Consider the following 27,276-nt stretch of genomic DNA (forward strand, 5'->3'; position numbering starts at 1 on the left):
TTTTTCAATTAAAATTCTCTTGTACAAATTGAACCAATGGAATTAACATTTAATCAAATAATTGTCCGGTATGATTGCTAATAAAATAAAATTATTGTTCGCATGTTCTTATGGAATAATTTTGTTAAAAAATATACATCAGAGAAATGCCAGAATTTAGCATGAATTAATAAAATTCCAAAGATCCTTTTTACGTATTATACTATCACAAGTAAATGGAAATAATGGAAAAACTAAAATGCGGCAAAAATAACTTCGTTGAAATAGATTCGCACGCAGCGCACAATTATTCATTGCTCGCCAAAAATTAATCAGCAGAACGTAAAGCAATCATCCGAAAACTAATTTTATCGTTGTTAACATGGTTCGGGCGTATACCGTGGAAGTTTCGGATTTCAACCGCATTCAGGATCTACATTTCTTTAAAACTACTGTAAATCCAAAATTACACTCTCCTTCTTTTATTTGGTTAATCTTAATAACGCCATTATTGTTTAAATAAATATCAATGGGCTAATATAATTTTAATATAACCTTATCAATTCTTTTCCCTCCATATAGCAGAACACCGATTTTCCCTTCCTCCGCTATTCCTCCTTTCATATAAAATGCTATTCGTGGGATTAAAATTACCTGTTAGCCATTCTAAAGCATTAAAATGAAGAAGAAGGCTTGGTGAAGAGTCAAAAAATGAGCGACAGTAATTCCGTAGCCCATTGCATCCCCACAGATAGGCTCAGAAGATTCAGGTAATTATAATGGTTACCTCCTCAATTCTCCTTCATCTTCCTTATAAAAAGATTCAAATCCGCACCTTTGCTATTCCTCCATTAGAACTTAATTCTTTCCATCCTGACAAGTCACCAAAAATTTCGTAGATGGTCCTAAAATTTAATGGGTTACATGAAAAGTCTTATAATCTGATGACTGATTATTTCTTTCCCAATTTGCTTATTCGGTTTAAGCCAGATAATATATAACATCAGAATTGGTTTATTATTCTTTTACTAGGATCTTAAAACCACGCGACGCGTAAACGAATTTCCGCACTTACTTGACCACCTCAGGATTAAAACAAATAAAATATTTAAGTAGGTTATCCTTTCAATATTCAGTGCAATTGAAATCACATAAGTTTAAAGGCTTCCGGGATGTCTGACAGCCAACCATAGCCTTCACTGCTTCGAACTCAACCAAAATAAATAAGTAATTCACTTTCTCGACCCCAAATATTAAAAGGATTCCGACTTCACCCGAGTAGAAAACTCAAATCTGGTTACCTACTTCATCGGATTCATTCCCTTAACCTCTCCCTTGAACTAACACGCGATATGTGAGTTTACTTTTTTATTTTTTTATATCTCTTTCACCTCATTTACTTCTAGTCCGCTTCAATGAAAACCTCATATCCCTTTCGCCTTTCAATTTTTTTTATCTCTTCCTTTTCCCTTTCTTTTCGCGGAACACTGGTTTTCGAATCCCTTTCCTCCCTCATCCTCTTTTGGCTCTCTTCCCTTGGAGAATCCATAGATTCCGTTGCCGCTGCCTTTTCATCTTATTCCCTTTAATTCTCTTTCCTTTCCCGTACAGGCAAGTAGCAAACGATATCCAAGAGGCAAATCAATAGCCAAGCATAATATCCGAGCAGCAATAGGTATCCATCGGATGTGCAAATAAAGTTGATACATACAAAACACGTTTTATTGCGCAATAGGTATTTTGACAAGGTAACATTAATTTCCCATTGGTAACATCCACAACGAGTTGTAAAAATAACGATACATATATATCCTATTACTAACATCCAAGGCGAGGTGTGAATATAGCGCTACATATATATCCAAGTTGTGACAACCGAGAAATTCCTACATACTTTTTAGAAAAATTCTAAAACCTAAAAAAGATATTATTTAAAAAATTATTTATCGGTAACACATGTTCTGTGTAGAATTTAAAAGGCACAAATTTTATGTTTGCATGTCTGGGATTACCAAAAAGCATAATAAGCATCTTCATTATCTACTCATAAGATCTTGTGAAGATATATAGGAGATGTTGTAATAAGGACCTCCATGTCCACTGTTGGACATCTCTGCAATGTTGTTTGCTGCGTCCTTTGTATATTTGACTGACATCCCTGCAACGTTATTTGTGTAATTATGGATGTTGCACGGATGTCATATATTTGAGCCTGGATATTGTTGGGATATTGATTGCTGCTTGAGATCTCTTGCCCCACTTCTCTTCCTCCGTTCAGCCAAGAGAGAAACACAGAATCGAGCGGATGCTGAAACAGGATGAAGCTTTAAGGGGCACAATACCTCCGAGGAAAGCGAAACGCTCCAAAATATAGGGGCTATTGGTCCGCCACTTATTTGACTAGTGGTAATTGAACAAATTCTCTTCATGAAAATTCTATGCAACATTGCTGAAAAAGAGATAAAATTATTAAGCAATGTACGTCGCGTTTCGACTGCTAGATCATTCTTAAGAACACTGAGAAAGGTGAAGTGAACTGGAGACAGGGTATTTCAGAACGTAATAAATTTTATTATAGTAAAAATTACAAGTATTTATTTCAATATGGAAGATTCCACTCCATCTTCGGATTTTGTTACTTCAGAATGGCCTGAAGGTCACAACGTGGCGTGCATTACTCAAAAAGCTTGCAGAAAAAGTACCATAAATCTTTTTCATTAACTCAAGATGTCATTCAACTATACCTCGCTTGCCTCAGTTACTTTTACATGCAACATTGTATTCGTAATACATAAATATGTAATAAAGGAGCCCATGCTAAAAGGTCTGTTGATATGAGCCAAGCACATATCAGTGAAAAATCTTCAAATATCCCTAAGCGTATCCAGTAATGTAGCTTTTTATTCATCGATGAAGTAAATCATATCGTTTTCATTCTAAGATATAACGATCCAAATCAGCAACAGTTGTGTGATATTTCCATTTTATGGAATAAAAAAAATATTAATTCATGCTGAAAAAACGTGTTTTAGGTCCAAATTTTCAATACCAACGCTAAACCAGTTATGAGAGGCAGGTTCTATTTACAACGGCAAACTATAAAATTCCATGTATTACGAGGGGAAAATACGTAACCGGTAGGTTAGATACTCCCGCAAAAGTTGATGGAAACGAATCAAATCACAAAGTAACATAAAAAATGTCTAACTTCACAGAAACACGTTAATTTTAGTACACTTTGCTGAAAGTAGAAAGATTTTGTTTGACCCAGTGCAATTTGTACGATTGCTCTAAATAAAACACCTATTTCATAGAAAAAAAAATCATTCACGCAATCACTACTAGTAGCACGGACCATGTTTCCTGCATGCATAACATGCAAGAAGCCAATTTCATATAAACAATGATGAGCTTCAATTCAGAGGACGTATAATAGTTTATATACGGCGCCCGTCGATGGCTTCATCATTTTCACAGCTCACAATTACCACAGGAGTTTGTATTCTTCATAGTTTACACACAGTATAGTGAACACTTCATAGTTTACCTACTTATGAAATATGTAACGCCAATTTTCCCTACGTATATGCAATACGTACAAGAAAAATATACCATAAATGAGTTCCATACTATATTTTCACCTAGGAGGTGGCAAGAGCGGAAGAGAATGGTACTAGGTACCAAATGGAACTTGAAAGACGTTCTAATGGCTAAACTAGTTGCATATGGAGGATTTTCTTAATCACTTCGGCTTGTCCTTCATTTTGGACTTCTCTCTACCGTTCAAAGCGAGTATAAAGAAAATTTCATCTAACCAATCAATCGCATAAAGAGGAAATTTATATGAGATAGGAATGAAATAAGGATGATATCATTCATGAGGTTCTATTTTTCTCTACATAGAAAATATCCGTACAGCATGGCAATATGGTGAAGTTTTGACGAGAGATTTTGGTGGATGATCAGATAATAATCTATCAGCATTGAATAATATTGATGTATTTTATTTCCAAAGAAATTAGTAAGCATTGCGTGAGATTTGAGCTAAGTAGACACGTAATTTGGTAATTCTCATTCTAAATCCTAAATTCCCCATACCTGTAAATCCCATTCTCCTTCCCCCAAACCCGCTTACCTAATGCTGTGTTTACATTGAGTAATATGCTGCATAAATAAGTTACATATAACATGTTTTACGAAAAAATTACAAATTAGTGTAACATATTACATGTAAAATTGTGTTACAAAACAAGAATTCGTTGTTACATATATTGTTACATGTAACATATTACGTGTAACTTTTTCGTAAAACATTTTTTATGTAATTGGTTTATGTAGCATGTTACTCAATGTAAACACAGCTTTATATTCCTCCCTCTTGTACGAACTTCAGCACCCTACAGCATAGTACTCGCACCATAAAAACCTTCCGTCTCCTTCGTAGCACCTCCAGAAGTCACCTCTCCTCGCTCGCCAAGTCTATCACTTCCTCGTTTCTTTTCTTCTACGTCTATTTCACCTTTAAAAATATCTCCTCCATCCCAGAGTCAGGGAGGGTCAGGCGCGTCCGGAAGATAAACGAAGGGTGACAAAGGAACGCCAGCCGTCGCTATGGTCTCCAACGATAAGGCAACAGGTGATCGGTCCGGCAGTGCGAGAGGTGGAAGTGGTCGGTGAGGAGGAAGGGGAAAGATTGCATAGAAAGAGGGGAGGACGAGAAGAAGGAATCACGGAAGAATCTCATTTGTAGGGGAAATGGATCGCAGCGGGTAGATTGGAGGCAGTAGCCCAAGCAGCTGACCATGTCCATCGGATATCCAAATAAGGTTCATATATCCAAAAACACGTTATTACACGATGGATATTTTGCCAATGTAACTTATGAGTTGTTTCAAAAGTAAAGTTCCCAATTCCCGGTTCCGGAGAATTCTTTCCCTTACGTATCAATCCGTAGTGTCTGATATATTTCAACCAACACTTAGCGTCATGAACCTCGGTAAATTACAATGCAATTCGAGTAACCTGTATGAATGGTAGCCAGGAAAATAGCCAGGTAGCCGTTGCGTCGTAGCTAGGAAAAATAAAGGTCTGTGGTTCAATTCCAGTCCGAAGGGATGTTTTCCAACAGTAATCAAATGGAGACTTTGATTTGTTAACTTAAAAAAACGTAACAGGTCTGCAGGCAAAATTGCGATGAAAATGAAAGTGTGACCGCAGTTCAAACTTTGTAATCAATATTGAGAATAAGTTATCAGGTGAAATATTTTCAGATGACGTTAATTTGAGACAACTTAATACGGCAGACTGAATCACTAAATTATGGACAAATATTTGCCTCGTTGAACCGACCAGATAGAACGTGTTCCCTTATTCAAGAGGCTGCTCCAACATGTGCACAAAACTGATGCGTGGTGAAAAAATATGTTATACAGATTAGAGCTCCTTTACCTTTCCTATAAAACAACACCGGAAATATTAGTAGTTCATAATTTATATATTCAGTCACAAATATCTGAAAGATCCTAGTTCTGGACCCGGAATTGTTTTTCTTCGAAAACATTTGGGTATGTTGCTGTATATTCTGCATTTGATACACCCTACTTCGGACGGAATTTAAATAATGATCACTAAAATTAAAATAGATGAATTTCTAAATGGATTGTTTATAAAACATTTTTGAGAAAGTAGGCACAAAAAAAAATTCCTTTCTCATCTCGAAGGATTCGCCGCGACTGGTCTTGTGTCATATACTCACTAATTACTTAGCTCAAATCTCACCCAATGCTTACCATATGCTCATGAAATAAAATCAATCAGTATTATTCAATTCTGATATACATAATTATCTGCTCCAAACAATCATCAACCAAAATCATCTGTCAATACTCCAACATGTTACTAAATTATACTCTGCAGGATAAAATATAACTACATGCATAATGTCACTCCATTATCCTTATTAGATTTCATTTCGTTCTCATAATTTTTTTTCTCTTACTGCGATTGATTGGCAAATAACTCGCGAACAAATTCTCTCTTTGAGCGCATTCCGTTATAAACCAATGTGTATCCTAAATAATTAATTAATCGCGCTCCGTTCGTCCATGACCTCAACATTTCTCGCTTTCGACTAAATTTTTTATGCAAAAAATCGAAATTAATTGACACACAGGGCATATAAAATCGCGCAAAGGGAAATCGTAACCTATACGAGGGATAAGGAGATATGTCCCCACAGCTGCGATACCATCACATTGATTCCGCTGCACCGCTTGCACACAGAGACAAGGGCGTGGCCTTCCAGACTTCACCGATAATGCGCTTATTCCAAAGGGCACTAGGGCGTCCACTTGTGCTTCGGCAAATGAATGCAATAACCTGTCTCTTTTAGCAACGCTATCCTATGCAATGCAAAACTGATATGATGAAATATAAGGATAAAATTTCCGAATGGACATTTTGAGGCGTGACTTCGTGAAATCACTTCATGCTGAATCAAAAACCTTGTAGATTTCACATAAATATTTACAGGACTTGGAAATGATATTTGCCAGTTTTCAGATTTTTTGATATTATACCATTCGGAAAAAGTAGCTTTATTAAAACATGATTAAGAACAATTAAATATTTTCCATAAAACAAATTGCAAAACAATTGAATTGTTGCAGATCACCATCTGAATCACAAGCGGAGAAAATATGCTTAAATAACGAACTTGCGTAGGTGGTTAGGGAAAATTATCTATTGACTTTTATTGCCAAACGATATTCACATGTTTTCATTTGTCTTATAAATTCTTATATCTGGCAATGGTATTCGCCGACTTATAACTCATAGTAGAATTATTTAGTTATTTTTTAAAATTACATCCGTGACGTGAAAATTGCTGACGCCTGAAAATTATTGCCAATAAAGATAATGACTATGCAAGTACATAGAGGATTTTCTCTGATTAGGGAAGATTCATCAAAAGATTAACTATTACGCCTAATTTCCCAATTTCTAATTGTATTTCTTCCTTACTTGCAGGTGAGAATTTGGAACCTGAACTTCAGCCTACAGCTATAGACACGGAGGGTTCACATATACGGAATGATTGCGCATAAGTATTAAATGAAAATAAACTAAAATTAGTGAAAATAAGCAATCAACCAATCGTTGATAATCAAACGCCTTCCATTGACTAATGATATTTTTTTAAATGGCGAGAACTGCAAAGGTTTCAGATTAGTTGGCTAGATATTGATCAAACAAGTGGAGTGTTATGTATAATTATGACTTCCGCCTTTGTAAAAAATATCAATGACTCTAGTATCACAATATAAGTCATCTCAACGAAAAGAAGTAACAAAATATTTTATGCACATACACTTGGTGAACTAATTTCATGTAACAAAAGCTCACACTCAATCACTAAGGGATTATTGTTAGCCTTGATTAGTCCTTCTTCCACAGTGATACGCCGGTAGCATAGCCTATAGTGTTCAGGAATATTGTATTAAAATCGTGGAAGGTTACTGGGGAATTCCACCGGGTGAGGCTTTTCTCTTTCCTTTTCCAAAGTGAGAATACATCGTGAATGAATTGAATGCACGCAAAACCCTATACTTTTACTTTCGTCTTAAAATTGCATGAATAAGTCTTCTTATTAATTTGCATCATTCCTTTCGGTGTTATGCCATCGGTGTTATGCCGCCCTGGACAACTCGTTCATCGAAACGTCGGCCGAGATGGAGTTGGAAACCTGACCCGGTGGAATTCCCGAGTAACCTTCCAGGATTCTATACGCCAGGAAAGCCTACGATCATCCTTGTATTAAACTGATTGTAGTTTTAGTATTTACGAGAAAAAGAATGATGCAAATTAATAAGAAGACATATTCATGCAATTTTAAAACGAAAGTAAAAGTATGAAAGACGGTTATTATAATTCTAAACTGTTGTCACAATTTTCTGAAAATAATAAAATAATTATTTATTATATTGTACGTAGGAATTATAATTTTTGCATTGCTTTCTCTTTTATTGTAGTACATGGATAACTCCAAAGTTCAGAATTACAATGAAAAGATCTTTCTAGGAATAATTTCCATTTACGTTATGAAGAAAAAAGTCACATATATAGCTTTAAATTCGAAGCTTAAAATATAATACCGTTGAGGTAAGGTAAATTATTTCCATTCACTTTTCATTCCTCTTCAAACTTTTTCCTCGTTCAAGTTCACGGCAGTGAGATAGCTGCATAGTTGTAACCTTGGGGTTTTGCGTGCATTCAATTCATTCACGATGTCTTCTCCCTTTGGAAAAAGATAGCGCAGATTACGAAGGCAATCACTCAAAATAAAAGCTCGCGAAGGCTTATCGCCGAAGGTGAAAGCGACCAAATTCTCCAAAAAAGAGTTAATGTAAAATATATCTCTTTCTGGGCATGCGCTTGGTTATTAAGTGTTATTTCACTTTTATCTCTTAGCAATTCTTTTGAAGATTTTTATCAAATCGTACTTCAGACAGGATCTAGATTAGAGGCATTTTCACTTGATCACCAATAGTTGTCGACTCCGGTTTTTACTTTGCGTTTTCAACTGCTGATGCAGAAGCAAGATTGCTAAACTGTAGCATTATTTAATTTGAAAAAAATGAGTACAAATTTTTATTCTTAGGTGATTATACTTCGTTAGATTGCCGAATATTTTATGGAAATTGTGCCTCATATTACCAATGGCTGTTAAGAAATAATTATAGCTCGTAATAAACAAACTCCGTGAACACAGTGGAAAAATATTTTTTTAAACCGGACTTCCACAATGGAAATCTCCTGAGAGACGGTTGTTAAGAATGAATGACATCTAATAATAACAATTATGCCAAATTATTAGGAATAAGTCATCGTGCATTCCATGTCATATCATGGTCATTTAAGCGGATCAACATTATACAAGCTTTATATAGGTAAAGTTTCAGTCACATTAGCGATTTGAACTGAAAGCCGGTGTTTATCTGAAATGTGCTCATGTAGTTAAAAGCTTACATTTATGTGTTCATGAAAAAATGTTCCTCCTTCAAAAGAAATAATGTTATGGCTTAGCTATCTCTGCAAAAGTTTGTTAACTTAGACAAATACCCTCATTTTGAGCATTGACCCGCCAGAGCATGGGTGTATAAATAATTATAAATACCCTAACCACAGGGTATCTGTTCAGACCACATCACTTGTACCTATAATGTCTTCAATCGTTTCAGATGATATTGGATTAGATATTCTAGCATTGCAGGAGAAGTAGGAATAAAAAAATTTGCTTGTCCCACGTGCCAATTCATTTTTTTCGGCCATGGTTCCGTTACAGATAAAAATTTCAAAGCCGTTACTACCTACTTATTTATGGCCAGGATAAATCACCATATGGAAAAGCAAATTTTTTATTCCTTTAACTCCTACGATAAAGGTTTTCCATCAAGTCACGCTCGCTACTATTACTCATGCACTAGCATTGATACGAACAGAGAAAAATAAACTGGAAGTAGTAATGATGAATCAGCTATTCCGCTATTTCACTTCTCCACAAAGCGAGCACGGCAAGTGCGAAGCCGCCTTTGTCTCTGGGGAAAATGCGTCTCAGACGCTGGCAGGCCAGGCCTATTTCTGTCGGTCCTCTGGACGGTGACGGTGCTACCTAACCACTCCTGGGAAGCAACGAAACAACACTGGCGCACTTATCACCGCAGTTGCGGCGTCGAGAGCAGTGAGTGAACGTGGCCGCCAGGAAAACAAGAAAAGTTCTCAGGCCCATCCTATCCACACAATCTCTTCCTACTTTTAAACTCTCCCCTCCATCTCGTCCGCGGTCCCTTTGGGGATGAGGAACAAAGGGAAAGAAAGATTAACACCAATCGGGCGACACTTTGTGAACCAATTGCGCGACTAAAGAAGCCTAGTGTCCATTCTTGAGCTCTGCGAGACAGTGGACACAATCATTGCGTTTGCTCCCACACTGCTTCGTCCACGGAAGAAGGCGTCTCCCATCCAGAGGCGTTGTCTCATTACGCCCGGTGAAAGACAAAATTATTTCCTATCGCGGGCGTCAGCGAATGATGGAGCAATAAATCAAACTAATACCAACCACAAGCATGCGATGGCCAATGAATTTCAAGTAACTCAAAACAATTACTAACCACAGTAACCTCATGACACCTTGTTCGGCTAAACTAATCTTGAAGTTCGCTCTTATTTGGTAGTGCAACTGGCTAACATGCCTGAACAGCAATCGGGAGATCCTAGTTCGTATCCTTGTTAAGCCAAATATTTTGTCATAGTTAACTTCATCTTTGGTGTATATAACAGAGACAGACGTAATTACTGAAGTAAATATGTAAGCCATTAGTTTTGTTTTTAAACCTCCATTGGCACAGTATCTCAGTAGTTTTTAAAAACATATCGGTTGCAGCAAGGATTTTGTTGTTGTAAACTAGACCGATCAAACACATCTGTTGCTAAGGCCGGTTAAATTGATGTACTTTTTCATCGAAGTGGTATGTATTGGCCAGATAACCTCAATAATTCATTACCAGGAGAAATTAAATCAGTACAGCCACACAAACACTTTTTCTCTCCCACACTATTCATTCAACATCTCAGTAGGCTATCTGGAGAGAATGCATTCCAACGGGATATAGAAGAGGTTCCCAACATTGGAGAAAAGAAAAAAATGACGTGAACATCACAGTAGTTTTTATTTATTTTAACAATCTAGCTTTCAACGCGTAGTATAATTTACAGGTGCGTACACAATTTCAGGAATAATTTAAGTATCAAAATATTGGAGGGGAGGAGATAAAGGAGAATGTGAAAATGATAGCGAAGGGGTTTTTAAGATGAAACTACGTTTTCCAGAGTACTTACTTATTGAAGAAAGTAAGTTTATTCGAAATAGCTATCTCAGATGCTTACTGCACAGCTATTTACACAAAATGTGATATTCACCGCGAAAAATAAACATTTATCTTAAAGAGGTAAACTCCGATTTCTCACTTGCCGGTCATGATGATATGCTACCAATTACTATACTAAGCCTTCTTCCTCCAAAACGTATACTCAGACGATGCACGCGATACTTGAGATAACATCCGTGGGTGATGATCGAAAAAGTAAGCTATTTTTTTCTCCAGGTGTTTCTAAGTACGTAAGACTTCTGTCTCCTGTGCCACAATGTGGACGCAATTGAGGCGCAAAAACTTCGCTCGGAAAACCTAGTATGAAATTAACCTAGGTGTGTGAAGGGTTGGTGGTGTAATTGGCAGCATAACATACCGCCAATTGAGATATCTGGGTTCAGATTCCGGCAAAACCAAGCGATTTTTAGTGGTGAATTTAAGCAATTTTGTAAGTGACACTACGTGTCGAAACCTAGGTCGTCAAAAAAAAACCTGCTGTACAGTTCACCAATTATTTTTATTTACTCAGCACATTTACTTTCAGTGATACAAACAAGACGCGGAAAACTTTATTGATATAGACACAAAACATGAGACCGGAGCACATCCCTTCATCTTTCTCCAGGTCTTCGAGTTGACAAGAGAACGACTCAACTAATCGATACAATCGGGCTTTGACCTTTTCACCCGAAAAAATTCGGTCGGATTGGACGAACGCTATTGGTTCTTTTTAACCTCCAAATCTAAATTCTTTTCGTCAACTTTCTCATGGATGGGTTTTCCACTTTGTCCATACTACCCACCCATTCCCCACGGGGCGGATAATGCCGTCATCCAAGTTATCGCCGGATAAACACACGGATTTTTTTTTCGGAACTGATTCGCCCAAGTGGATAACCTCGGGGCTCTCACACCTCGCGGCGGAAACCTTGAAATTTTGGAATCGCTCAGTGTTGCGAAGGGACACAGCAATGACAATTCGTCAGTGAAATCTCCTCCATTGACCTCAGGGAGAGAGAGAGAGTTGACTGTTTCAGCCACGCGAGGACGAAAGATATATTTAGACGAAGGGTCACTGGAGCACCCATGTGACCCTAACAGGCGATGAAAGTTCTTCGGGTAAAACACATGAGGCGAACACACACAGTTCAATAATATCCTGATACATCTACAACTACATGGCACCTAGTGAGAGGCGAAAGGTATTAGAACACCAGAAGTTAACCTTCACGAGAATTCTACAAAATGTAGTTACGCTTTGCGAAAGAATTGATTGTCCAAGTTCGGCCGATAATTAGCATTTTTCTCGTAAACAGAACAAATAAAAACAGCGCTGCACTCTATCTTCAGTATATAAGGTAGCCTGCTTTTTTCTCGTTCACGTCTAAGGATGTCTTATGTAATAAAAAAGCTAATTCTTAAAATGTATTGAAGTATTTTATTGACTGGGAAGAGAATTCATGAATTACACGTGAAAATAATCCGCAACGGAACTCCATATTGCAGTGTGAGAAGGCGATGAAGGACGGGATACGGAAATGGAGAGAAAGACTGCTCAATAAAATGGCCAAATTGTTTAACGAGCGATTGATCCGTCAGGCAACACTAGAAGATCTAATTTTCACCAAATAAATTCATTCGATTCAGGGATGATATAGAAGTAGTTCAAAAATTGAAATAAAAGATAGTTGCAATTTTCCACGATAATTTAAATGCGTACGACGAGTTCCGGCTCACAGAGCTGATTTGAGACCTCTCGCTTTATAATTAAAAATAGAAGCTAATTTTCCATATTATTAATAATAATATCGAAAACCAATAATAGAGACTATGTATTTTCTTGAATATTTCAGTATTAATTATTCCACTACTTTTTAACATATCGCGACCTGGGTTTCGATGAGTTATCATCATCTTCAGGCGTATCTTATGATTTATTACGTATAACATCATAATACACATGATAAATGATGATTTACGCCTGAAGATGATGATAACTCATCGAAACCCGGGTCGCGCAATGTAAATAGGTAGTGGTATAAGTAATGGTGAAATATCCAAGAAAACTTAGATATTGAAAAACCACAAAGTTAATAATGAGTTAGTGAATACAAACTATTTATGATTTTCGATTGTGAAGATCAAGAAACATAGGCTTATGATAAAGAAACATATAATAAAAATATCCGCGTTCATATTTAAAAATACGAGATGTAAAATATTTTTCTGCTATTTCAAAGAATCACTGACCACTTTAAAGTGGTTTGAAGAGGTTCTCGGGTATCGCTGCGTAGATAACATTTTCACTCAACGTTTCACTCCTCCTACTGGGAGCGTTATCAAGAGAATGGAAGGAATTTATTCTCGTCCCGAGCTTATATATGTTTTTCGTTACCCATTGTTGTGCCGGATTTGAATTTTAGGCGATAACCGTTGGTCATTATATTGTGCTAGGAACCCTCTCCATATACGGCTGTGGTTATACCCATCCTCCCTATTAAAGTTATTCGGCCTTTTCGAATCTCGATGGATTCACGTATAAGACGCGGATGATATTCCTCCGCGTCTTATACGTTGATCTTGTGTCTTCAAGCATAGATAAAAGAAGCTGCGAAAATCTTCATACGAACTTTGAAGTGGTTATTTTTCGTCTTTCTGTGCCGTATCGCCGAGTTCTATCTTAGAAATCCATTACATATCAAGCTTCCTACAAGGATAACTAACCTACAACTGTTGAGATAAGCCTTTGCGTGAGGATGCGAGGAAAGATAAAGTCGAAATTGAGGCGACGCAATGAAGGTGCGGTGAACTTGGCAAAAGGCCACAAGGAGCTGCAAATTAACTGTTGGTGTCAAGATCCGTTATAACCCACCGGTTTCGTCGCGTCACCACCCGGTCGACGGGCCAGATTAAGTCTCGCCGTGACAACGAAGCACTTTGCTCCATGGAAGGGACTCTTTCTCTCCATAAAAAAACCTACCTTTCCTAGAGTCTTGCACGAAAATATTCCCCGTGTCCGGCGTATCGAATTTTTTGGCAAGGCTCGAAGCCGGAGGGAACGCGGAAGGAGAGGAGATAGTACGTCAGAACACATGCTGCGAGTGAACGCGCAAGATCTTGTGTCGAGTTAAGCTCGATTTTTGTATTTTAATCACGAAAAGTGACTGCAGAAAAATAGTGGGCGATTTAAGGACCCCGCAATTTCTGGAAAAATAGAAAAGATGATAATCTTTTAGGTGGATTTCTAACGAAATTTTTATTACACCAGCTTAACAAGCTAAAATATTATGAAAATAATTAACAATTATCTAAAATCCCCTTGTACACGCATATCCAACTTCAGACACGAAAACTGCCAGCAGAAAAATAGTCGCAGTTTAAGGACCTCTATTATAATTAATAATAAAAGCTAATTTTCCATATTATTAATAATAATAATATTGAAAACCAATAATAGAGACTATATGTTTTCTTGAATTTTTCAGTATTAATTATGCCACTAGTCACTACCCCGCAATATCTGGAAAAATAGAAAAGATGATAATCTTTCAGGTGGATTTCTAGCGAAATTTTTTATTTCACCAGCTTAACAAGCTAAAATATTATAAAAATAATTAATAATTATCTTAAAGCTTCTTTTACACGCATATCTAACTTCAGACGCGTTATCTAGTATAATTAAATATATATGTGGGGACAGTGGCGGATCCTGGACAGGGACAAGGGGGATGCTAAGAGGGGGTCAACCTACCAACAGTAGTGGGGGTCCGAACTAAATTACAATTCTTAAATCTTTTGTAAAGTATACCGGGACTAGCCGCGGTGATAACTTTTAAGGGAGTCACCCGCAATGCACAATCGTGCGAAAGATCCACAGAGAAAAAATCATTCGCCTTAGTTTTTGTACATGTCCTCAATAGTTTCTGTACCTAACTATGTTTAGAAAAAAATCAATTGTATCTCTTGGCTTCTCACCCTCTCATATCACCACAACGACCTCCAAAAATAACAACCTTAATCCGCCCTTGCTTGAAAACGTATCATGATATCATTCCGAATGGGTTTTCAATACTTTTTAGGACGAGGTTAAGTTATGATAAAATACTAAATCTCGATAAAATTCCAGTGTGCAACTTTTAGGAGGCATTAATGGTCAAAGAAGAATACGAGAATATTAGCAAGTCATGAGAGACAGCCATCACAGGAGAAAGATGTAGGAGTGAAACTTTAAAGCACTGAGTCTCAAAAAAGACAAAGAAATAAGTCCCAACTTGGAGCAAGTCAAGCAGGGTACGAGGAGTAATAGGACCATTGAGAACTGAAGGAAATGGCTGGAGATAGAGATGAATGGATGGGTGCGATAAAGTGTACAGTACAGAAGGAACTAGGATCGTAACAATATGAGTTCACGTAACCACAGTTGAAACAGATTATGCTCATTTTTCAATTTTTATCGTCACCCATGGGGAATGCTACATAACAAGAAACATCGCATGTAACCTTTCTCATATGTAGAACTGACGACCAAGTAATAAAAAACGTGACCTCATGCACTCTTATAGCCAAAACGAATAAGAATCGTATTTCTACTCTCCACCTTCCTGAGGAGCTTGGTTCGAGAGACGAAGACAACGTCATTTTCATGAAAGTTTCAACATGTGATCTTCCTAATTGTACTCCATAGACTAACATCCATAAAATAGGTTTACTGCGCATACAATATCAGATAATTGTTGATAAATTCCGCATTTTGACATAGACTCGTATGGCAGATTTTGTATGAGCATAGGAAAATGTTGATTAATCTTATAAAATATATATGTAATTTTTACAATATGCCGAAAAAGAGATCGATTTAGGATAATAATGATTGCTATGTCCCATGTTAAACCACGTTAGTTATGTGAAAATGGCTCAAATGGCTGGAAACATTATTATCTTAATATTTTTATATATTTACTACGTTATCCAAATTTGGTGGATGTATATTTTCTCTTTAACTTCGATGGATATCCTCTATAATGGCAAGGCTTATTCTTCTATAGCATCGAAAAAAAACCACTGGAATTAGTTGGCGCATTCGCGAACCTAATTAAATTAATTGGCCCTAGATTCCTTCTATACAGATTTATGTGTATGCACAGGCTATATGGAAAATTTCTTCACGTAAAACAACAAACAACAGTACTGCGCACTATTATCAACATTTGAGGTACCCTATTTTTTCTCTTTCACTTCGATTGATGTCGTCTATGATAGCAAAGCTTGTTCTTTAATAATATTGTTGAATATAACTTTTACTGGACCACGCAGTGGAAAATTTATTAGAATTCGCTGATTCATTCTTAATTCTGTGGTATTCCATTTTAAGGTTTCTTAGATAGTTAACTGGTATTATATCACCACTATTTTGCATAAAGCGACCCGGGTTTTAATGATCAATCATCATCATCAAGCATAATTTATTGTGAATTTATCTTATTGTTGTAACCTAGTTACCTAACGGAGGAAAGGATGAATTTTGAAACTGACGCCAGAATAGGGGAAAAGGATTGGTAAATATATTCGTCTTTGAGAGTGTTGTCATTGTTTTGATAAATTTTCAAAATTTATAACTTATCTCTATAATCTAATTCGCGGCGGTTGCTGCATGATTTTAAAATATTGATTTTAAAATCACTCCTATGGCATTAAAATATCAACTACACGTATCATGACCAGGATAACACTCTCAAAAACGAATTTCTTTAACACATCCTTTTCCCTCATTTTGCGTCTGTTTTAAAATTCATCTCTTCCACCGTTTAGTAACAACCGTTGGTTACAATAATAAGATAAATACATAATAATTTTGGCCTGATTTTATGACGATTACTCATCGAAACCTTGGTCGCTTTATGTAAAAAGTAGTGGTATAAGTATCAGTTAACTAACCAAGAAACCTTTTAAATCTAATAGAATTAATAGGCTCCATATTTTCTTTAGACAGATTAATGTGAACGCAAAAACCTTAAGGAAATTTTTATATCGTAAGACAGAACGAAAAACAGCACTGCGCCCTGAACACAAGGGTTAACAATATCGCTATTCTCTAGCACAGCCGCGGGGCTGGAGAAGGACTCACGGAGATGCAGAAAATTCATAACTCCCACGCGAGGATTCCAGAAGTTGGCCGAGCGCCGAATCGGACAGCTTCATGTCACATATATCATCGCCATCTTACCCACCTCCTCAGCGGGGTGGTCCGTCCATCCGAACGTGCCTTGCAATTCTCTTATCTACCCCTTTCCACCACCTAACCCATCCCGCTCCAACGACTTCTTCCCCCACCTCGACACTTCCAACCCTTCTCTCCGGCTGGACTCCGCCTACCACGCCGTGACCACCTGTGGCTTCCGAAGAGATTCTCTTCTCTTCGTGTTCCCCAGCAACCAAGCCGCCTCGTTTCCCGCGCAACACGGTGAAGGCGCCGTATTCTTCCCTTCCAGACGGTTTTAATCGCCAGGGCAGCTTACGAAGGAGCGTTCGACGTGGACGTTCAATGTAAACAAAAGCCGCGGGCGACTGTGAATCACAGTGACTGCGGGATAGCAGTGATATTAATCTCTGAAGCGATAGAAATCTACTACAATGTTAAAACAACCGTAATAAAGCACAAATTTTGTACTTTTCCACACATTTTGATTGACCTCGAACGATTTTAGTAACCTTCCTCAAGACCTTACCTTTCCTCAAATTAATATCAAACCGAAATGTAAGAAGCATAGAATTGAACTATGCGGCCAAATGAAAACAAATATGGAACAGAAACCCCTGAATTGAGATAATCAAGTAATTTCAAAGCCAAAACGTCTTCAAAAATTGCGTGCGCATTCTAAATGGCTCGATATATTATCTCCAATGGCTATATAACAGTTCCTTACTCTTAGCAATAATTCAGATTCCACTCCATTTCTTAAGATATTAATAAATAATTAATCGCCGATGGCGAAGTAACATCAATTATTTTCTTCGAGGCTACAGAAGGATTAAGTCAAATGCTTGCAATAATTCTTCAATATCATTCCACGATTCTCACCATAGTTGTAACAATGGATTCAAACAAGAGTTATAGTAGCTCCTACTTACCTGCTCCCAAAATTCAATTATGATTTTCTGATTATTTTCCACAAAGAGCAATTAAATTGTAGAATATGTAGTAAAAAAATCAGGATGAGAGTGTATCACAACGAATAGTTTTTAGACGGTTTCATTCACCCCCCCTCCCCGAAATTCAGGATAAATTTTATGTTAGTTGCCATACAGGCGATATTCTAATTTGCAAATTATACCTTATCAGATACAGTAGAATATGGAGGCAAGGGTAAGATATGTTAACCTACCAAATGTAAATCCTTAAGTAAAATTACATAGGCATCATAGCCTATTGGGATACAGGGATAGTATTAAAAAAATGTATGGATAGGTTATATTCGAAATTGAAAAGCGTTTATTTAATACTGGTCGGCCACCTGGCGTTGCTCGGTAAGGATAGTACCCAGAGAAGGGGAAAGTTAAAAATTGGAATTCATGGTCATACTGACATCTCAATGGGAAAATGTTAAAGAACGTGAGAAGAAACTCGATTTTTCAGAAAACACTGTTAAAAGGGCAGCAAGGATATTTGTGGGCCTTTTACCTGTGAAAGGCGGAATTGCGAGAAAAGGTAGTGTAGGAACTTCTTCTTCTTCTTCCTTGGCACTACAGCCCTGTATGGGCTTTGGCTTCCCTTGGGTTTCGTAACAGAACATTTTTTTTACGGTGTGGGATTGTTAGCCCCACGCCCAACCCCCAACCTGGAGGACCAGGGTATCTCTTTTTGTCGGGCCTATCCCCTTTGACCTGTCCGGCTTGGGTGGCCCTACCAGGAGCTTTTGCTCCCGCCGGCATAGCTCTCAGGTTCACTTAGGCACGCAAGCCCCCTCATCACGACAAGATAGAGATACCAGCGAGGGGGAGTATAGGAACTGGAAGTCGCCAAATCGGCCTTCACCACGCACAGGGCGTGCACAAATACTTACAACCATGGCAGAGTGAATGGGGATGTTATCGAAAGGTGAGAGAGTAAGCAGAGGATAGGTAATAATGGGTGCTAGATGGCGCTGATTGCACTTTCAGGGTTCGGTAATGAGAAAACGACGCAAAGGACGCGCTGGACGCAACCAAAAGTAGCACCACGGGTAGTAATAATATAGGAAACTGCATTATTTTTCCATACTTTTTAATCTTACTCAACCGGTTTCTCAAGACTGGCCTTAAGATCAAGAGAGATAGCTCTTGAAAATGATACGTAAGCATTAAAACCGGTTGAGTAAGATTAAAAAGAGTGGAAAAATAATACAGTTGTCTCAATTATTACTATCAATTGACTTCCACAAAGTCAACTCGTCGACAATCAGTGTTGCAGTATGGGGTTCGTGAGCATGAGATGCACCTATGTACTAACTTTGGTCGCAATCCAACCAGCCGTATGGAAACGCATAGCCGACAGACAAACAGACATCCTCTTTTAAATAGATGGATGAGAAAGCCAAAATGCTCAAAAATCAACTTTTTTTATAATAATTGCCTTTATTTGCATGTACAAACTTGGTCCTTCTAAGCCATATGGCTTTTCAGAAGGTTCCAGTTATTCAATACAACATGTGGCACATTGAGAGCATAGCATTTATATTACATGTTTCAACTTCAACTTTAGGGGCTTTTAAACAAAACTGTTATAATTATATATTTTGTACAATTCAGATTAAAATAAAGAAATTACAAGTTTACAATATCACTTATTAACCAATCTTTCACTTTTCTTCTAAATCAAATATTTCTCGAAATTAATTTTCCTATAATTTTTAAAAAAAGAGTAAGCTCTAAATCGAGGCACTGAATAAGGGTTCATTTTAATCGATGTCGAAGCTGAACGAATGGAACAAGACGCGGCTGTGTCCACAAGGGAGGGCTTTTAGACAGCCTGTCTCCCACTGACCCACTCCTTCATCGGAACTTCCCTCTTTGATCTTCCCCACGCTTTAAAAACCATTCCCTCTTTAATTCCATTCCCCTCCCCTCTTCTCCCCGTCCCCCTCTCCCATTCCTTTTCCCTTCTCCCCCCTCCATTCGTACATTCCACGCTACGTTGCGTACCGCGCGCTATTCCTCCTCTCCTCCCCTCTTTCCTTTTCCACCTTGCGACGAGGTGTGAACTCCAAGCCACCCTCTCTTAGAATGCTCTCGAATGTTTGAGGGGATGCGAACGATTACGTTCAAATAGCGACCCACTTACGTGACCAACGCGCTGAGGATCAATCCAACACGTCTCCCCACTGATTACCATGAAAATGACCGATTATTATCGATTTAAGCGAGAGTTTAAACCATTAATAATTGTAATAATTGTTTTGGTCGCAACTTTGTGTAATTACATAGGTTTTTGTATTAAAAGAATCCCTCGTTAAGATGCCTCAAAATTTAACACAACTTCAATTTTTATCGTTATCCCTAAGAAAATGGCACCTGTTGAATTTGATTGGGATGTTATATAATTTGCGGAATACTAACGTGTGTTTTTCGATACGTAAACGTGTCCATACTTGCGTGTCTAATGCACACGCTAGCGTAGCAACGCCACTACCTTCATTTCACGGCATAATTTCACAAATTAATCATTAATGCGGGCAAGGTGAGTCTCTTGGACTCATCGCATCACATTTTTGGGAATTTTATTATGTTATTGAAATGTCAGCATGTTGTAATTTTTTTACTTCTTCTAATTGTATATTTCCTATAAATTAGAGTAATTCAAATTTCTTTCGGAATTAAAGTAACTTAGAAATATTTTTTCCCTGAATTCCCACAAATCCGGGCAAGGTAAGTCTGTTTGCACGAAATGTAAAAAGTAATGTGTATTTTACAAATATTTGGTTTGAATTGTCAAAATAATGTAAAATTATCACTATGTACATGTAACGATAAATATTTGGTGTTTTATGTAGTGAAAACAGAAGGAATTAGTCAAAAGAGTCCACTGTACTTGCTGTTTGACTATGTATGAAATTAATAAGCAATTTAAAACTTTTGTTAAACAAAAAATAATCAATTTTATGTTAAATGATTCTATAGTGCACAATATGTACAAATTGATGTGAAAAGTAATATTTTTCACTGTTTAATAGTTTAAATTAAAAGCAAAAGTTAAAAGAGTCCATTGGACTCACCTTGCCCGATTACGTCAGAAAAATATGTTGCCCGTATTGGGGTTAATAGTGCACCATCTCCGAATATTATGTGAACACTCACCCAATAATATAACACACGGAAAAACTTAGTTTTATTGGCCTAATGAAACTGTTTCGTGATCCATAGGTGACTTAACCCTGCTATTTAATGATGATTGGATAGCATAAGCTAGTGACTTTTGCAAATTTTCAATTCCCTGTCAATGAATGCGGTAACGACTTCAATGCTTCAATGAGAAAAAATTTGACTTAATGAAAGTCAAACTCGTTTAAGTATCGGTAGCTAAAATCATTGGCGGATTAAATGAAAAAGAAGAGCTTGGTTCAAGGTTGAAACTATGATCGCAACACTAGAAAATAGAAGAGTGCGCATTTCAAATATTATTTCATGCCATTGTTGAACTGGTAAATTTTCACAATTCTAAGACACAAGCGTTTCCATAAGAATGAATGGTTGCCAAGTATGCCCCCAGAAGATTAAAGGCTGCTATTCATCATGTCTCGCTTGGTGATCTGAGTGTGGGTACCATTGTGTACTTCAGAGCAAGTGAAGGCTCTGGAGAGAGACGAGAATTCCGCAGTGGCGAAAGACAAGGTGGCAATGCGGAAGACGATTGCTATTCCGCCTCAACTCGATGACCACAAGCGCAACTCGTAAGAGGCAATCAAAACCCACTCCTGAGAACTGTCTAGAGCAGAACTAAAGCAACACACAATCGCAGAGGAAAGCATAACGCGATAAAAGTAATAGGGGGAATTGGTCTTTAATTTTTTGCAATGAAAGCTTTAAAAAAATTCTGCAATTAAAAACAGATAGATGCAATATAGAACTCGATCACCAACACCTTGAGTTTTGTTGATAACGCCAGGGAAATATCGGTGAAATATTTAGGGACATCAAAAGGAGTTTTCAATGATATAGCTTTTTGATCACTGATGGAGCAATGCATACTGTTTGCATCGGAAGATGAAGAATCATATCGCAGTAATTACGTGAAATATATATATTCAAGCAGAAAATACATAAAGGTGTTTTAAAAAAACTGGGTGGAAAAACTTCAGTTTCAATTCTATAATTCCTAAATCCCAGCACACAAATGAAGGGAGTCGTACTAAGATTGCACAAAGTCATTCTTGATACATATCTTAATTGAATTGAGTGCACTACGGCCAAGATAAAGTTGCAAAATAGCAAATTGTGATTATCATCAGCAACGCTCTCTAGAAATTAAAGTAAAAAAGAAGAATATTTTTAATTGCAGCCGTTAAAGCCTTTATAGAGACAGTTTTGAACTTTATCTCGCATGGATGGGTAAATTGAATGTTCTTCCGTTTTACGGTGAAAAAATTTATTATTGCGCATTCGTGGAATACATTCCAATGGCAATCTACGGAGCATGCACATATAAGTAGAGCTTCAATCGAAAAACTGGTTTTTACAGCCACGATGTCTCAAAATTCTCGACAACCTTATGTGACCAAAGCTATTATTGAAAAATGTTTTTCCACTTTTGTCACTGAATTTAGTGGGTATCTTGACGGAATTTTAAGGCGGCTCAAGAAATACAATCTAAATACCTGCTGCAGATAATAATACTGATAATGTTTTCTGATACTGAGCCGGGTACTGAGAAGGTCATAGAAATTAAGAGAGTCAACTTCTTTTGCATTATCATTTTAGTAGAATAGTTTTTCTATTACCACAAGTAAACCATTTACGCGCATTATCGGCCTTGTATCGAAATTGATAAAATCAGTAGGTATTGAAGCTTGTCAGAATACCAATTCGCCCATTTTCTTTAAAGGAATTTATATATTTTGTGGCCAAGTTTTTTGGCGAATAAATATTTCCCAAGAGCCCAAATACCCGCATTCCGACCGTAGCATCGGATGAAGAAAACAAAATTATTAGAACCTGTTTTTGAAGACACAGCCTAAAATAATTTCAAAAAATTTAAATTCTGTTTACTCTGAGGACGGAAAGCATTTGTCTAATATACAATAGACTCTTAGATAAGTTTTCCACGTTCAAGAGGGAAAACAACAGATATCTCAAGGGGAAAGCAGCTCCTATTTGTGTGTAGCCAATTTTCTCGATCATGCTATTCCTTCTAGCATAAAAAAATAAATAGATTGTCTTCATATATTTAACCCTTTCGGATCTATATAAAGACTGAGGTAGTGCGATGAAACTGTCGGCTGCAAAACTCCAACCACCAAATTTGCAAAAATTAAAACCGCCCCTTTGAAAAGAACACCAACCACTGTCCTACATTTCATTTCGTCGAGTAGCAATTTTTCACCTCCCATATCGCGGGCAAGACGCTATATTTTTTCACATAAGGATGAAAATAAAGAAGCTGAGAGTATACATTCTTGAAGGGAAAAATATGTGCGGGTTAAACGAAGAGAGAACGGAAAACACGCTACCATCGTATTAATATATGAAGTAAGGCGAAAAAATAAAACGCAAAAATATCACAAGGACAATTTTTGAGTGACGATGAAGAGACCCTCCCTCCCAAAGGCTTGAGGAGTGTTTTCCCGTCTTCAAAACTCAGAAACGTCAATCAAAGTACGCCTCCCATCCTTTATGCGGGACCGGTCGGTGAAAAATTGAAAGGAGAGAGGGTGGGAGCGTGATAGACACGCACGAGAGGGTGAAAGCGAAGGATACAAGAGAAGCTGGAGGCGGGGATGGGATAAAAGGAAATGGTATACAACTGGCAATAAGGATATGAAAGCCAGTTCGAAGTAGTGGAGAAAAAATCGAGAGTGTTCTTTTGGCAGCGGAGTCGACCTAAGACACCCGAAACCATTTATTCTTAATTTTATTCCTTTCATCCCATGTGTTACTCTCTTTATACTTAACTTACACCACGCCAGCATAATGAATGCCTCTTCATGCGAAACATTGTAACGAACCTTTTGATGCATTTTCTTAGCGCGGAGAGATTTGAATCCCATAAGGGGATAATTTCGACATCGAATACAAAAATGCTTTGTTTACTGAACGATTTTTAACCAGTGAAATGATATTTCCTGTATCATTTTACTAGTTTACGACATTAAATACCATTTTTCATCGATAATTTAAAATTTGTAGCAATTATCGCAAAAATATGAACCTACTTCACAAAGCATATTGGCTGACTTTAATGTCATATAGTGAATCGAATTTAGTCCATTAGTATGTGATAAAACCACAATTTAAATAGAAATAAGCTTAAGATACACCACGGTGCCTTCCCTCTCCATACGATCTTGTTAGTAGAGGATATCAATGGTACTCTGAATCCGGATTGACCAAAAGTTAAAATAAAATAAATGTAACATATACAATTTTAACTGTATCCCATAATAGGAAAATTTGTCAATGAATACAATAAAGCATGATTTTCTGCCAGCATTAAGCTCAAGTGATGATTTAGTACAGACGCGCTGCACTTCGTAAATTACTAAAGAAATGTATATATTGCCCCGTGCATAAAGGCCCAAGTACAATGGGACTCGCTTAAGGAAGTACAAGTAGATCTTTTTGAATGCATAATGGTAGGTACATTAGTTTCGATAGAAAGGCATAATCATTATGGGTTTTTCAATATAATCGGTGGCGTCTATGCTTAGCGTAGAATGAGCTTCTGAGCTATCAAACCAGGACCGCGGGCCATTTAAATTATGTAAACTGAAATATAGTTCATTATTCACTATATTCCTCCACATTGCTACGACAAAAATGGTTGAACAATTCGAGGTATAAGTTTAGGTGTTGATAAGCGTCGCTATATATCTTTAAATATTTCCACAGACAAAGAAAAAAATAGGTAAGAGGTTTGGAATCAAGTTATGTCAAATGTATAACATGAGGGTATCGTTAATGTCAAAATTAAACTGGCTTATAAATGCTTTAGCTCAATTTTTTGTAACGGCCTAGCAACTGTAATAAAAAAGATTTTCCTGCTTCATTCTCGTGGTGAACTTATTGTATAGAATTATAATTGAATTTTGTTATTATAAAATACTTTATTAAGCGGCCACGTAAACCGGTGTAAACATTTATCCTCCACTAATTCACATCTTGACTGCTTTCGCCCACAATGTGTCATTGCCAAAGAACAAAATCAGGATAAGTAACAGTACAAAACTAACTTAATAAAACCTTTCCAGTGACTGAATGCTCAACTTACGCCACAAATTTCTTTTCTAATAACTCATGATTAAGTATTATAATGTGTTTGATTGTATTTTTATCCTGATTCTTACACTTAGACGTAGTAACTTTAGTAATTTTAGTGAGAACATTGATGTCCTCGTTGTACTCTTAACATTTTTCACCAAGAAATGCTCAAGTGGGTAAGTCAACAATTTGCGAGTGCTCAAATACAAATTCCAATAACTATGACGAGGAAAGTAAATACATTTAACAAAGATAGCCGATGAAACATCAAGGGGTGTATTTTAATATTTTTACAAGAATGCCATTTATTTTTCTAACCCTGGAGGAATCTCCCTAATGAGTGAATAAATCAATTAACCAGCCAGTCAGCGAGGACACCACGTTTCCATTACACTATATATTGGAGATAGAAATATAGTCTCCCCCCTTCCCGCTGTTTACTCCATATTCCTCCCCACTTAAATCTGCCGACCCCTCCCGCCCACCCCACCCCTAGCGCCACCAGTCCTTCCCCGGCCTAACCAAAAATCCCACGGACGACAACGACTCGACACTACTCGGCCGTTGGGGCTCCACGTTTGAAAATAGAACAAAGCCCCGTGTCTAAATAAGAGGACTGAGCTGAGGCAGGCTTAGGGACAACGGCGAAGAGGAGGGGTACGGAATGGAAGGGGAAAGAACAGGGAGTTGGGGGGAGGAGGAGGAAGAAGAAGAGATATGGTTTGAAAGGGGAGGTTAAAAAAAAAGTTGAAGGCGAGTAAGCAAGCGGCGGAGTCACCCAAACCCCAGAGCAAGATGACAAAGCCTTCTACCCCCCCCTTCCACCCCCAGAATCTTCATCCAAGCACCCTCAACCCCTTCCTTACTATCCCAAGGCTCGGGCCCCGGTCTCCTAGGAGACGGGAGGCGTTTCCGAGGCCCGCGGGGGTGGGGGGCGTGGATAAGGAATGTTTTCTTCCCAAGTGTCTCTGATTTGATGACCCTTCGCTCCTCTCCGGGATGGAAAAGTAGTCGGGGTGGGGGTAAGGGGTTGGTTGCGGGGGAGTGGGGGAGGGTTTTGAGGGGAGGGGAACGTGTGGAGGAGTAGTGGGGGGGGGGAATAGGAGGAGGAGGTCCGTGGTCCAGCAGGTGGTCGGGGAAGCCAGTCTGGTCCAGGCGTCCGACACGAGCAGTAGTAGTGTGATAGTTCGCGTCGGGCGTGCCGGCTCAACAAATTTTTTTAAAAAATCCGACCCTCTATATAGCAAGTGAATCCGCTCATAGCTGTGTGCCCATTCCATAGTAGCGGCCAAGAAAGAACCGGAGCTGCCAATCATCCCCTTTCCAAGAAGCAAGAGCGGAGCGCTTTCGTCCGAAGGTGAGTCTGTGCGATCTTTTTGCGGGTGGTGGCGGTTAACGACATGGTGCCTCGATATGCGTCTTCGTAGAAGTTGAAGGAATAGAAACTTGAATTTTTCCGCATGGTGTTAAATGTATTGGGGACTTGAGGGATGCCGTTTCCTATAGGATATGGTTCCTGGCGCGTTCGTGGATGATGGAGTCGGAGTAACACTAATTCTCATAGATGGAAAAGTCGAACTTAAGTCTCTATTCCTTCAATACCTACGATAAAGGATTTCCACGAAGTCACGCCCGCTACTACCACTTATATTAAGTGCGTCTACGTAGTAACCGACAAAGCGAGTGAATCTACGGACTATAATTGAGAATGACTTTGTTATTTCTAGTGAGAATTATCACAATTCAGGAGGGGTTTATCGCTGAGAGATGCCATCTATCCTGCTCAGCAAAGTAACGTGGTCCTATTTAGCTTATTTCGGAGAGAGTATAGAGTTATAATTATTTTAGCAACGCATCAAAAGCGAGTGAATCCACGAATTTTAAATGGGAATAACTTTAATTAAAATGCCCTCAGTTCTGCAAG

General features: G+C 37.9%; 1 protein-coding gene across 2 annotated transcripts in view; it reads left to right on the forward strand.

Annotated features, from left to right (window-relative positions):
• The window catches only part of LOC124163485 (sarcoplasmic calcium-binding protein 1), a 230,755-nt gene that overhangs the window by 128,215 nt on the left and 75,264 nt on the right, over positions 1-27,276 (forward strand). The window contains exon 1 of one of the 2 annotated variants that reach the window (XM_046540426.1): positions 26,487-26,709. The exons of the other annotated variant lie outside the window; for it this stretch is intronic. The gene's annotated coding sequence lies outside the window, so the exon portion shown is untranslated. Of the gene's footprint in view, positions 1-26,486; positions 26,710-27,276 lie in introns of those variants that run through there. 2 annotated transcript variants of the gene reach the window in all.

This window comes from Ischnura elegans, chromosome 8 (genome assembly GCF_921293095.1).
Source record: "Ischnura elegans chromosome 8, ioIscEleg1.1, whole genome shotgun sequence".
NCBI lineage: Eukaryota > Metazoa > Arthropoda > Insecta > Odonata > Coenagrionidae > Ischnura > Ischnura elegans.